The 12,415-nt window shown below is 35.4% G+C and overlaps 1 pseudogene; it reads left to right on the forward strand.

The window, feature by feature from the left end:
• The first annotated feature begins 9,892 nt into the window (after positions 1-9,892).
• Positions 9,893-12,415, forward strand: part of LOC116143443 — a 33,977-nt pseudogene continuing 31,454 nt past the window's right edge.

Consider the following 12,415-nt stretch of genomic DNA (forward strand, 5'->3'; position numbering starts at 1 on the left):
TTTTATCTGTGTCTGGGCTGGATGCACTTAAGTGGTCATATTTTTTTAGAAGATGACATTCCATTATGGAAATTCGAACACAAGTCATTCGGATGAAAGTCAAACCTGCTAACCGCTGGACTTGATGAATTTTGGTAGTCTATTTTGATATTCTAAATTTATTACTTCTCGTTTTTTTTTTTTTTTTTTTTAAATTACTATTGTACAAATTTATTTAGGATTCTTATGCATTTTTTATTTTCTATGCATATTCTAGTTTTCCAAACTATAAAGAGTTGATAATTGACTTTATGTTTAGTCAATAATTTTGATGTCATATTTGAGTTTACATGTGAGTAATTAAGTACTTGCCACGACATTCTTAATTAGTCTTATAAAGTTAATGACATCAGTAACTGTAATTAATCATGAAAATATAATAAATCACCCCATAGGGTAATTGTTATATTTAAGTGTTTAATTAGGATGTGATAGAATTAAAAAAAAAAAAAAATCTAGCTGCCCGCAGGCCTAGAAAATTATTTTTAAGGATTAAATACTAGTCCAATCATAAGGTAATTTAAATCACTTGTGTGTTATAGTCTAAGCCCATAGGAAAGATTGTTAGGATTAATTTACATGGGTAAATATTTCATATTTGGCTTCATTGCATGTTTTAGTAAGCTTTGTTGTTTATTTTGCAGTTTTTTAAACTTTATTTGTTCTGAATTTTGGTTTCTCTCATATTACTCTTCTGATTGGTGATAACTGTGCTGATTGGAAGGAGAAAAATAACCTGGCGTTAGGGTGCATGGACCTTGATTTGACACTTTGGGTGGATGCACCACTAGAGCCCATGGAATCAAGCACCTAAGTTGAGAAAACATCATATGATCTTTGGGAGTGATCCGATCGCTTGAGTTTGAGTTTATCAAGTCTCATATTGGGAAAAGTATTCGTGGATCCAATCCTAATTATGTTAAAGCGAAAGAATATCTCAAAGCTATTGAGGATCAGTTTGAGACTTCTAACAAGGCATTAGTGAGCACCTTGATGACGAAAAAGTGTACCATGAAATTTAATGGCACCAAAGGTGTGCATGATCACATCATGTAGACGCGGGACTTAGTCGCTCGACTGAAATCGTTAGAGATAGAGATGTCTAAGTCATTTCTGGTTCACTTCATCCTTAACACACTCCCGCCTGAATATGGATCCTTCAAGATCTCTTACAACACACATAAGGATAAATAGTCAATTAATGAACTCTTGACCATGTGTGTGCAAGAGGAAAGGAGGTTGAATCAAGAAAGGATTGAAATTGCACATTTGACGACTCATGGTAAGAAAACATCCAAGAAAGGGAAAGGAGAAGCACCTCTTAATCAAGTAAATAAGGGCAATGTCAAATGCTTCTTTTGTAAGAAGAAATGACATATAAAGAAGACTTGTCCCAAATTCAAGCTTTGGCTTGAAAAGAAAGGCAATCCAATCTCTTTAGTGTGTTTTGAATCTAATATGGTTCATGTTTCTCACAACACTTGGTGGATTGATTCTGGTTCCACAATCCATGTTGCCAATACCATTCATGGCTTTTTAAACCAAAGGAAACTGACGACAAGTGAATGTTCCATCTATTCAAGAAACAAGATGCAGTCACATGTGGAGATGGTTAGGACCTATAGACTTGTCCTTAGATCTAGTTTTGTTTTAGACCTCGAAAGAACCTTTTATGTTCCATCTTTTTCTAAAAATCTTGTTTCAGTTTTAAGACTTTTACCTTATTGTTTCAGTTTCAATTTCATTTGTACTTCCCCTCATTTGTATAAAGACAATATTCTTGTTGGTAATGGTATTTTGAATGATGGGTTGTTTAAACTTTATTTAAATTCTACCCTTGATTATAGCCTTACAATTATGCATAGTAATAATTTTGGCGTTAAGCGTGGCGTTATATAGAAGAAATCCTCCATATTGTGGCATAGGCGATTAGGTCATATCTCCATTAATAGAATTGAGAGATTGGTAAATAATGGAATCCTTGAGACTCTTAACTTTACTTATTTTGGTACTTGTGTGAATTGCATTAAAGGTAGCAAACTAACAAGGCCTATAAAGGTGCCAGAAGGACTTTTGATGTTCTAGAGATTATGCACACTAATATTTCAATTCCTTATGAAACGTGCTTTAATGGTAAAAAATATTTCATTACCTTTACCGATGACTATGCATGATATATGTATCTCTATTTGCTTTATGATAAAGGTGAAACACTAGATCCTTTTAAAGTCTAAAAAGTAGAAGTAGAGAAACAATTGGGCAAACAAATCAAGATCGTGAGGTCAGATAGAGGTGGTGAATATTATAGTAGATACACTGAAAAGGACAATTGCCAAGTCCATTTGCAAGGTATCGTGAAGAACAAGGTATTGTGGCACAATACAAAATGCTAGGCTCACCATCTCAAAATGGTGTGGCTAAAAGAAGAAACTGAACATTGATGGACATTGTGAGGAGTATGATTAGTAACTCCGATCTCCTGTTGTCTTTGTGGAATGAAGCTTTAAAAACTGCAGCATATGTACTAAATAGGGTTCCAACCAAATCGGTTCACAAAACACCGTTTGAATTATGGAAATGTTGGAAAGCTAGTTTAAGGCATGTACATGTATATGGTTGCCCAACTGAAGTTAGAGTGTAACGCCCCACTTGAGGTATGTAATTAAATTATTGTTGCATTTATTGAATGTTTATTGATTTGCTCTCATTTGAGCTTGCATGTTGTTATTTTTGGTTGGTTGGCCCTTAATTGAATTTTGTTAAAGTTGTTTTGAGAAAAATGTGAAGAAAATCCCTTAAACTTTCATTAGGGGTAAAATGGTCTTTTCACTCAAAATTAGTTGAAAACTTGGGGAGTGAAAAGAGATAGAATTTCATGGAGAATGTAATAAAAATGAGGGCATTGTTGTAATTGACTAAGGGACATAGATGAAATTTCTAAGAAAGAGCAAGGGCAAAATGGGAAACATATATATATATATTCAAGAGTAGAAACCCTAGCCACTCTATCCCTCCATTCATGCTATTCTCTACTCAAATTCTCTCAAATTTCTCCAAGGAAATTCATAGATTTTGGGTATTTTTGAGTGGATTTTCAATCCTAAGCATCCAAAGGGTTTAAGAGGAAAGGGAATTCTATCAATGAGAGACTATAGTGTTGGAGTTGCTCAAATTCAAGGTAAGTAAATCCAACCAAGTTGAGTTTTGAATAAGCTTTTGAGTAGAGATTTAGAGATTGAGTAGAGATGTATACTTGTATAAATATGTATTATTCTTGTTGAGTAATTGATTTGAGATTATTATTTTTTTTGTGATTGTTGGATACACTTCATGTATGAGAAGTGTTTTAATGTGTATTGAGAAATGGAAATTGAGATGAAGTTTGAGAGATGTTGTGTAAACCTATTTGGAAGTGCTTTTCTTGGCAGGGATTATGGTTATATAAGGGAGTTTTCTCCCATTTTGGATGGCTAGAGAATGAAGTAGAGTAGTAATTGTAGTAGAGTTTTTGTATGCACATGAGTTGCTTGATGAAATGCCTAAGTGAAAACATGTTACCAAACTGCCCTGTCACAGCCGTGAATTTCTGAGTGATTTTTGGGTATTTTACGGATTGAACTGGGTTTAGACCAAAACATAAAAGTTGTAGCCCTGTCTCTAAGCTTTAAAACGAGACAAAAACCGTAGCAATCTGAGGTGTATAACTCAAGTTATGCCTTCTTGAGTGTGACCTGTGCAGAATGACTGTTTTGATGCAACATTGCATTTGACATTTCATAAATGCATTAATGAGCATGAACCATCCATATGCATTAATTGTGCATTGAGAAGTAGCTTAAGAAAGAGTAGAGACCCTTGTAACTAGACTACTCTAAGAATTAAGTTATACTATGAGCACTAGCTTGAGGAAGAGATGAATATTAGCTTGAGCAAGAGTAGAGAATATTGAGTATAAGCTATACTATGAGTAATAGTTTGAGTGAGAAAGAGTAGAGAATGTTGAGAATAGCAACTCTAAGAGTAAAGAGAATGAGAACACTCTAATAGTAAGAGAAAGAGAGATTGAGCACTAGCGAATAAAAGAGAGAAAAGTGCTACAGAAGAGAATAGAGTAGGTTGTGCGATGGGAACCATGAGTGATGAGTAAAGTCATGAGAGTCGGTGCTTTGTGATCCCTAGTCGTGCCTCCAGTTAGATGGGGTCGTGACATTCAGAGAGGAGAGAGATACACTCACGTGGCTAAGGGTTCGCATCCATGCATGACCGAGTCCGATCGGCAGAGAATAAAGAGTAGAAGTCAGAAGAGTGGGTTGGTGCTTGTGATCTCACCCAGCCGTGCCTCCGTAAGATGAGGTCGTGACATGCAAGTGAGGAAGAATGGCAAACATGAGAAAGAATAAAGAGAGACATGAGTAGGGTTACGAAGAGGGATGAGTACCCAGTCGTGCTCCGGTAAGATGAGGCCGTGACCTACAACAGGAAGTTAACAGAAAAGAGTTATGAGAAAGAGAGACAAAAAGAGAATCAGTAGAAGTCATGTAGAGCGGAGAGAGTCCCGGCCGTGCCTCCAGTAAGATGGGGCGTGACATTCAAAGAGCGAGTTAGTAGAAATGAATTATGAGAAATGGGAATGAGATAATAGAGAGAATTAAGAATGAGAAAGCTTAAGAAGAATGAGATAGAATAGAGGTTTTGAGTAGTAAGAATAGAGAGTAGAAGAAAGAAACATGCAGTTCTTTTGCCTTAATTGCATATACATCTCATACATGCATGCACCATGATTTCTTCCAGGTTAGTGAGGGTATGATGAGCATAAGAGAGAACCATGATTTTCCTTTATGGTGAGTAGATGAGCATAAGAGAGAACCTGATTTTCTCATGGTGAGCATGATGAGAATAAGAGAGAACTATGATTTCCCTTCATGGTGAGTAAGCATAAGAGAAGAAAAGAGAATGAGAACAGAGAGAAAGAAAGAATAAAAAGAGCAGAACAGAGTTAAAGGAGAATAAAGGTATTAGCAAGAAAGAGAAAAACAGTGAGAATTGAAATAGAAGAACAGTAGAGTAAGAAAGAACCAAAGAGTGAGTTGTGGGCAGGTAGTAGAGGATTTACTTACTGAGCATTGTTGTGCTCACCCCACTGTTCTTCCTGTTTTGCAGGAATTAGGAGCAGCGGTCGGATGAACGTCGAGAAGTGGAGAGTATTGGCACTACTGTCCACCAGTTATAATATTTGTATTAAGTAGCAAGTTTTAATATAGAGTATTTTGTATATGTGAAGAATTATATTTTATGAGTAAAGAAAAGTTTGAGCCCACTATCTTCCATATGCTATGTATATCTATAATTTGCATAGTATGCATTATCTGAATAGTAGTAGAGAGCAGGTGTTACATAGAGTCTATAGTCCACATGAGACAAAGTTAGACTAAAAATAGTTAGTGGATATTTCATTGGATATGCTGAAAAGTCTAAATGATACATATTTTATTGTCCATCTGTGCAACGAGAATTGTCGAATCTAAGAATGCAAGGTTTTTTTTTTGAGAAAGATGATATACTGGGAGTACCAACCTCGAAAATTTGTTTTTGAGGAGGATAACAATTTCAAACTTGCTCCTATATCTTTGCATAAATTCGTTATGTTTTTAATAATCATCAGGATTCGAAGACTCATGAACAACCAATCGTTGAAGAACCACATCATCATGAGGGTGTTCCTATATATCTAGTTACACAACATTCTCAAGCTGAAGATGTTGATGTAACATTGAGAGATCTTCAAGAGTTAGGATACCTTTATTCTCGGATTATGTTGACCTACAAGAATCTAACATGATATTGGTGCGAGATAATCCAATTACGTTTCACAGGCCGTGAGTGGAAATAAATCCACATTATGCTGTGATGCCATGAAGGTTGAGTTGAACTCGATGGCTAATAACCAATTCTGGGATCTTGTTGAATTGCCTAAAGGGTGAAAAGGGCATTGGTTGTAAATGGCTCTTTAAAAAAAAAAAAAAAAAAAAAAAAAAAATTCTCTTTAGGCAATATTGAAGGATATAGGCAACTTGTAGCCAAAGGATTCACTTAGCAAGAAAGAATTGATTATCATGATACCTTCTCTTGTTTCAAGAAGATCATTTCGGATAATCATGACATTGGTGGCTTATTTGGATATGGAGCTACATCAATGGATGTGAAAACATCATTCCTCAATGGAGACCTAAATGAAGAGGTTTACATAAAAACAACCAGAATGTTTCCTTTCAGAGGGGAACGAACACTTGGTTTTTAGGCTTGAAAAACCTATTATGGGCTAAAACAAGCCTCCTGTCAATGGTATTTAAAATTCCTTAATGTTTCATTTGGTTTTACGGAGAATATTATGGACCAATGTATATACCATAAAGTCAATGGGAGCAAAATAATTTTCTTAGTCCTAAGTAGATGACATTTTACTTGCTTCAAGTGATTTGGGCTTACTTCAGAGGTTAAGCAATTTCTTTCAAATGATATTTGATATGAAAGATATGGGCAAAGCTTCATATATCATTAGGCATAAAAATTGAGAGAGACAGATCCCGCAAGACATTAGGATTGTCTCAAGAAGCCTATATCAATAAAGTTTTAAAGAGATTTGTATGAAAGATTGTTCATCTAGTATGTGCCTATTGTCAAAGGTGACAAATTTAGTTTGGAACAAAGTCCAAGAAAAATTTAGAGAGTAAACAAAATGAAGGCATCCTTTATGCTTTCGCCGTTGGGATTTTAAGTATGCTCAGGTCTACACAAGACCTGACATTGCTATGTAGTGGAATGTGGGCAAATATCAAAATAACCTAGGTTTGGACCATTGGAGAGCTATAAAGAAATCATGTGATACCTTTAGCGAACTAAGGACTAAAAGCACATATAGGTGATCTGATCATTTAGAAGTGAGTGGAAATTTAGTTTCTGACTTTGCTGGTTGCCTTGGTTAAGAAAGTCGACATTAGGGTATGTCTCTATTAGCAAGAGGGCCCTTTCTTGGAGAAGTGCAAAACAATCTTTAGTTGCTATTTTACTATTGAAGCAGAGTTTGTATCATGCTTTAGAGCGACATCACAGGCTTACAGTTAAGGAGTTTTAATTCGGGGCTTGGAGTTGTTGACTCACTTCAAGCCATTGAGGATTTATTGCGATAATTTCACTGTAGTGTTTTTGGGCAAGAACAATAAAAGCGAAAGTCGTAGTAAGCAATCGACATTAGGTATCTAGCTATTGGAGAACATGTCAAAGCAAACAAAGGGGTTACTGAGCATATCGATACTGGATTGAGATTGCTGATTATTAATAAAAGGTTTACCACCTATTGTTATAAGGGACATGTTGAGCATATGAGACTCAGTAATTATGTAGTTTTTTTTGTGATTGAGATACCCTTATGTCTAATCACATTTTGTTGATTTGAAAGACTCCATGAATTTATACTTGTCTTTGTTATTTAGTTGAATATGTGTAGTTTGAAGAATGGCAATGCATATTTGAATTTGTTTGTTGATCCTGAATGAGCATTTGGAAGTTCATTCATCAAGTTATGTACCACATATGGTTCTATTCAAAAGAGAAAGTTGCATTGTATACGTGAAATATAATACTGATTAAAGGACTTATTGTCATGATTCATGTAATTTAAACTCTTTTGTTGGGTATGAGGATACTATATCTATGGGAAAATTTTTGAGGATATATCAAAATTGAGTTGGTACATATTAAGTATAGATGGGCCAAGTGGGAGAATGTAAGTTACTGGTTTATATTTAATAAAAAACAATATATTAATTTGTGGCCTATATCCCTTCGTAACTCCCATATCAGTATTTTCCCTAGGTAATTGGCGTCTATATAATTTCATTCTTTTAGTAAGAAAGAGAGAGTTTTGGTCTTAAGAAAGAAATATACGATATATTTCTATAGAGTAAAAAAAAGGGGTCTCTAGTCTAACAAGGAAGTTTGTGATTACTCCATCAATTACAGGATTAAGGTCGACCGACTAGATAAAGATATCAAGTTCTTCCTCACAGTATTTGCTGTATTTGGAATTTGATTGCTATGGCTAGAGGTATGTGATAAGACTTCGGATGAGCCACAACGTTCGCAACGCCATCAAAAGAAATCCAAAATACATGCATGAAGACACGTACGCATTCAAGTGGTTGTGGGGTCATTTCATAGTCAAGCTTCTATTATTACAACCACGTGCAGGAACGAGTCATAAGTAGTGGTAGAAGGAAAAAAGTTGTTGCATTGATTTTCGCTTTGCTTTGTTATATTTTTTTTTTGTTTGAATTATTTCATTACGGTGTTAAGGACCTTTAGCTTCGGCGACATGCTGAAGTCTGTTAGTTTATTTGTATTTATTGCTCATGGACATCAATAAAAAAGGACATAAATTTTAACCCAATTTGTATGGTCTGTTCTCACCTTAAGAAAATACTTATAATTAATTGCTGCAGTACACGAATCTCGACGGGACCTATCAGTATGTGTTCTTGGGGTTCAGCTTTCCATATAATAAATTGATGATATACATTGCTTACAATTTTATTATACAAATAGTTATTTCTTCAGTTTCTTTTTTAAAAATTTATAATTTATTTTCTTATTCTCTTTAAATACAATAATAATGCTCCATAATTTGTTTAAGTATAAATAAATATTTTGTTAAGCTTCGGTTCAAACTTCAAACTTCAAAGACCTTATTATATGGATTCAAAGTACACAAGGATACATAAAAACCAGCCAAACTATCACGTCAATTTAAATATTTTTTATTCGTCCAAAGTTTAATAAACGGTACAAAAGAAATTTTATTTTAAAAAAAAAGTATAACACCTAATAAGAGATGACATATGAAACTAAACCTTCAAATTGCATATTTTGACACAAAAAAAAAAAAAAAAAAGTATTTAAAATAAAAGACAAAACAAAGTAATAAGTAGACATATAATGCAAATACACAAAAAAAAACTATGAAGTTATATCAAACAGATGGTTTTTTTGTTTTTTTTTTTGGTTGATTTGAGTAATTATTTGTTTGACAGTATAAACTACAGTTGTAAATATAGGAAAATCATATATTACTTCTTATCTAAAAAAAAAATAAAAAAAAATTCTACATAAACTAATTAGATAAAAGACTTAAAACAATTAATTCAATTGAAACTAATTTTCACCACTTTATTTGACAAGCATTTGATTATCAAAGTCAATATAATTAATCAAGAATCTAATAACTTCATATCTCAAATATAAGAAAATCAAACAATATTTCATATCGTGAAAACAAAAACAAAAAAATCAATCGAAACCAACTATAAAAGAAACTTAAAACATTACTCAAATCTTATTGCAATTTAGACAATTTTAGCTATTTGGTCTTTTAATAGAAAATTAATCAAATACACAAATGAAAATAGACTTTTATCTGAAAAAAAAAATGTTTGAGAGAGAGAGAGAGAGAGAGAGAGGGAGAATAAGTAGATAGAAAAGATGAAAAAATAATCATGGAGAATTTGAAAGAAAGGCAAAAGAAAACTGAAGGCTTGATATATAACCTTTTAAGCATTTTATGATATATTTTTAAATTATAAATTGAAGGTATTTTAAAACTTTGGTAAAAATTTTAAAAAATCTAGCCCGGCCTAGCCTACTCTATCTTCCGCCCCCGCCAAACACACAGCTAACAGCCAAATGAAGAAGGACCGCAATATTTCCATCTCTATGGAGCTAGTTGGGTAATGAAATGGGTAAAAGCTGATTTGGCATCAAGGCGAAAAGCAATCTCATTCACATAAAAGTTAAAGCTCCAATGGATATCTACACCATGCTCATGTGGTTCCCTCTTTTCCTGATTCCTCTACTCCTGAAAAAGTTTAAAGAAGTTCAAAGGCAAAGCAAGCAGCTTCCACCAGGGCCACCTAAGCTCCCAGTATTGGTATTTTGCACCAACCTGGAGATCTTCCTCACTGTAGTGCAGTGGACTTTTCAACGGCCAGATTTATACCACCTGTCTATACACCATGCTAGGATCTAACTGTCAAGCTCACCCCACATGTCATTCCCATAGCAGATGACTTCACCAGCAAGACCATTAGTCTTAAACATGGGCGAGTGTTCAGTTTTATGCATGGGTGCGCTTGAATTGAGTGTGCCTGACTCAGATCTGGATTATGAGGAATTATGCATGTAATCTATCCTGTAACAACCACTCCCAACCATTGTCAGATGGTGTATAAAAAAGAGAAACAACCTACATTTTGTGGGACCGATTATTCACACAAGAATGAAAAAACCACTTAGAGAGAGTTTATCCTCGCTTTTACGTATTTTCTCTACAATCGCTCTAAGTGTAAGGCAAATACAAAGCAATAACATAACAGTAGACGTAGACTTGATTCTAACTCACTGAACCACTTTAAAAAGCTCTTATCTGTTTATTTCCATTAATCTTTCTTTCTATTATTGATTATCCATAATCACGTACATATCATACCCAGTGCCACCAAAGTCGATTGGATATCTCTCGTTGTTGCGAGTTTTTGTAACGACACTCACCTATCTTTAAGGTAATTCTTCGTAAAATTGGACCTGTCATGCTTCTTAAACTTGGCCGTATACCCCTTGTTGTAATCTTGTCTGTTGAGGCAGCAAAAGAAGTCTTAAAAGTTCAAAATCTTTACTGCTAGAGTAGACCACACTTAATTGGCACTGGGAAGCTTTCATACAACTATTTAGACATAGCTTTTGAACCATATGGGGATTGGTGAGTAGTGGAGAGAGATGAGGAAAATATGTGTTATCGAGCTTTTTAGCATAAAGAGGGTGCTGTCATTTCGGTTCATTAGGGAAGAAGAAGTCGGTTTGCTTATAAATTCAATCTCTGAATCATCATCTTCAACAACTCCCGTTGATATTTCTGAGACGATGTTTGCCCTCACAGGAAGTATAATATTTAGGATGGCTTTTGGGAGGAGATTTTTGAGGGAGTAAACTTGATAATAATAGATTTGAAGAATTGGTTCATGAGGATCAAGCTGTAATGGGCGACTTCACTACAAATGAATGCTTTCGATATGAAGGTTGGATTGTTGACAAACTTTCTGATTATAATGCAAAGCTGGAGAGAGTTTCCAGGAATTGGATACTTTCTTCCAGCAGATAATCGATGATCAAGATGACGTTATCGATGTGGTGCTAAAAATTATTAAGGAACAAACTTGTTATGTCTGAAAAAGTAGGGCTGACGCCAAGCCTTGTCAGCGTGGGTGGTCAAAGCTTAGGTAGGTTTTGTAGCCGTTCAAATGCAGCCACGTCGCATGCTAACATGAGCGGCATGCTCCTGCCAGTGTAATGGGTATGCGCTAGAGTGACGAAAGGCTGGAAACATTCCACGTGTCCAATCCCTGCACAAGTCAAGGAAATCACTCGAGCAGGTGAGCAACGGGATATAAAGAAGGATTTGTACGGTAATCTGACCCACTCACAGATTTAGTAATCATTACCTTAATTCATCCCATTATAAATAGAGGGCTCATCTTCCGTTTGTGGGATTAGCTAATTTTTCTCTAAAATAGCATAAATTCTCTCTCTCTCTCTCTCTCTCTCTCTCTCTCTCTCTCTCGTGTATTCACTTGTATTCTTTAAGCTATAAGTCAACTCGCTGAATGCAACCTGATCTCATATATTAATACAATATCAGTGGACATAGGATTCGCTTATTTAAGCATCCGAACCACTTTAAACATTATCCTTTATCTCTTACTCAACCCAATACCCCCATATACATGTGTGTCTTCTGAGTCAGCTCAGCATTTCCCATGTGCGATTAGTTGGTATCAAAATCAAGCATCAATAGTTTGGCACTAGAAGGAGGGCCTGATTTAGTACTTATTCTTCATCAGGAGAATCTCTGACTAATCGATCCCATTACAGCAAATGGCTCTTCGATTTGAATCTGAGTGAACCAATCATGGAGACGAAGAGATCCCCTAGGTACAAGAGGACACTTCTCTCGAAGTGCCCTCAGTCCTGCAAAATACCATGGGGGATATACCTTCAAGCTCGCAGCTTGACCCAGTCGTCACGAGCTACCTGGAGAGGTTCAACAATACTCTCCAAACGGTCAGCCAAAGGCTAGACCAGTTGGATCGGGTCGTGCTACCCGAATCGAATGAGGTGGTGCCACTGCCAAAAACACCTATAGGTCGCATGAAAGCGCGAAAAAAGGGCAATAGCCCATGCCGCGTGCACTGCAGTGCATCAAAGAAAGGGAAAACAAGTGGCAAATAGTGGGCCTAGAGGCTCCAAGGGACCAGTGAACACCGATCGTACC

Source organism: Pistacia vera, unplaced genomic scaffold (assembly GCF_008641045.1).
Source record: "Pistacia vera cultivar Batoury unplaced genomic scaffold, PisVer_v2 Contig430, whole genome shotgun sequence".
NCBI lineage: Eukaryota > Viridiplantae > Streptophyta > Magnoliopsida > Sapindales > Anacardiaceae > Pistacia > Pistacia vera.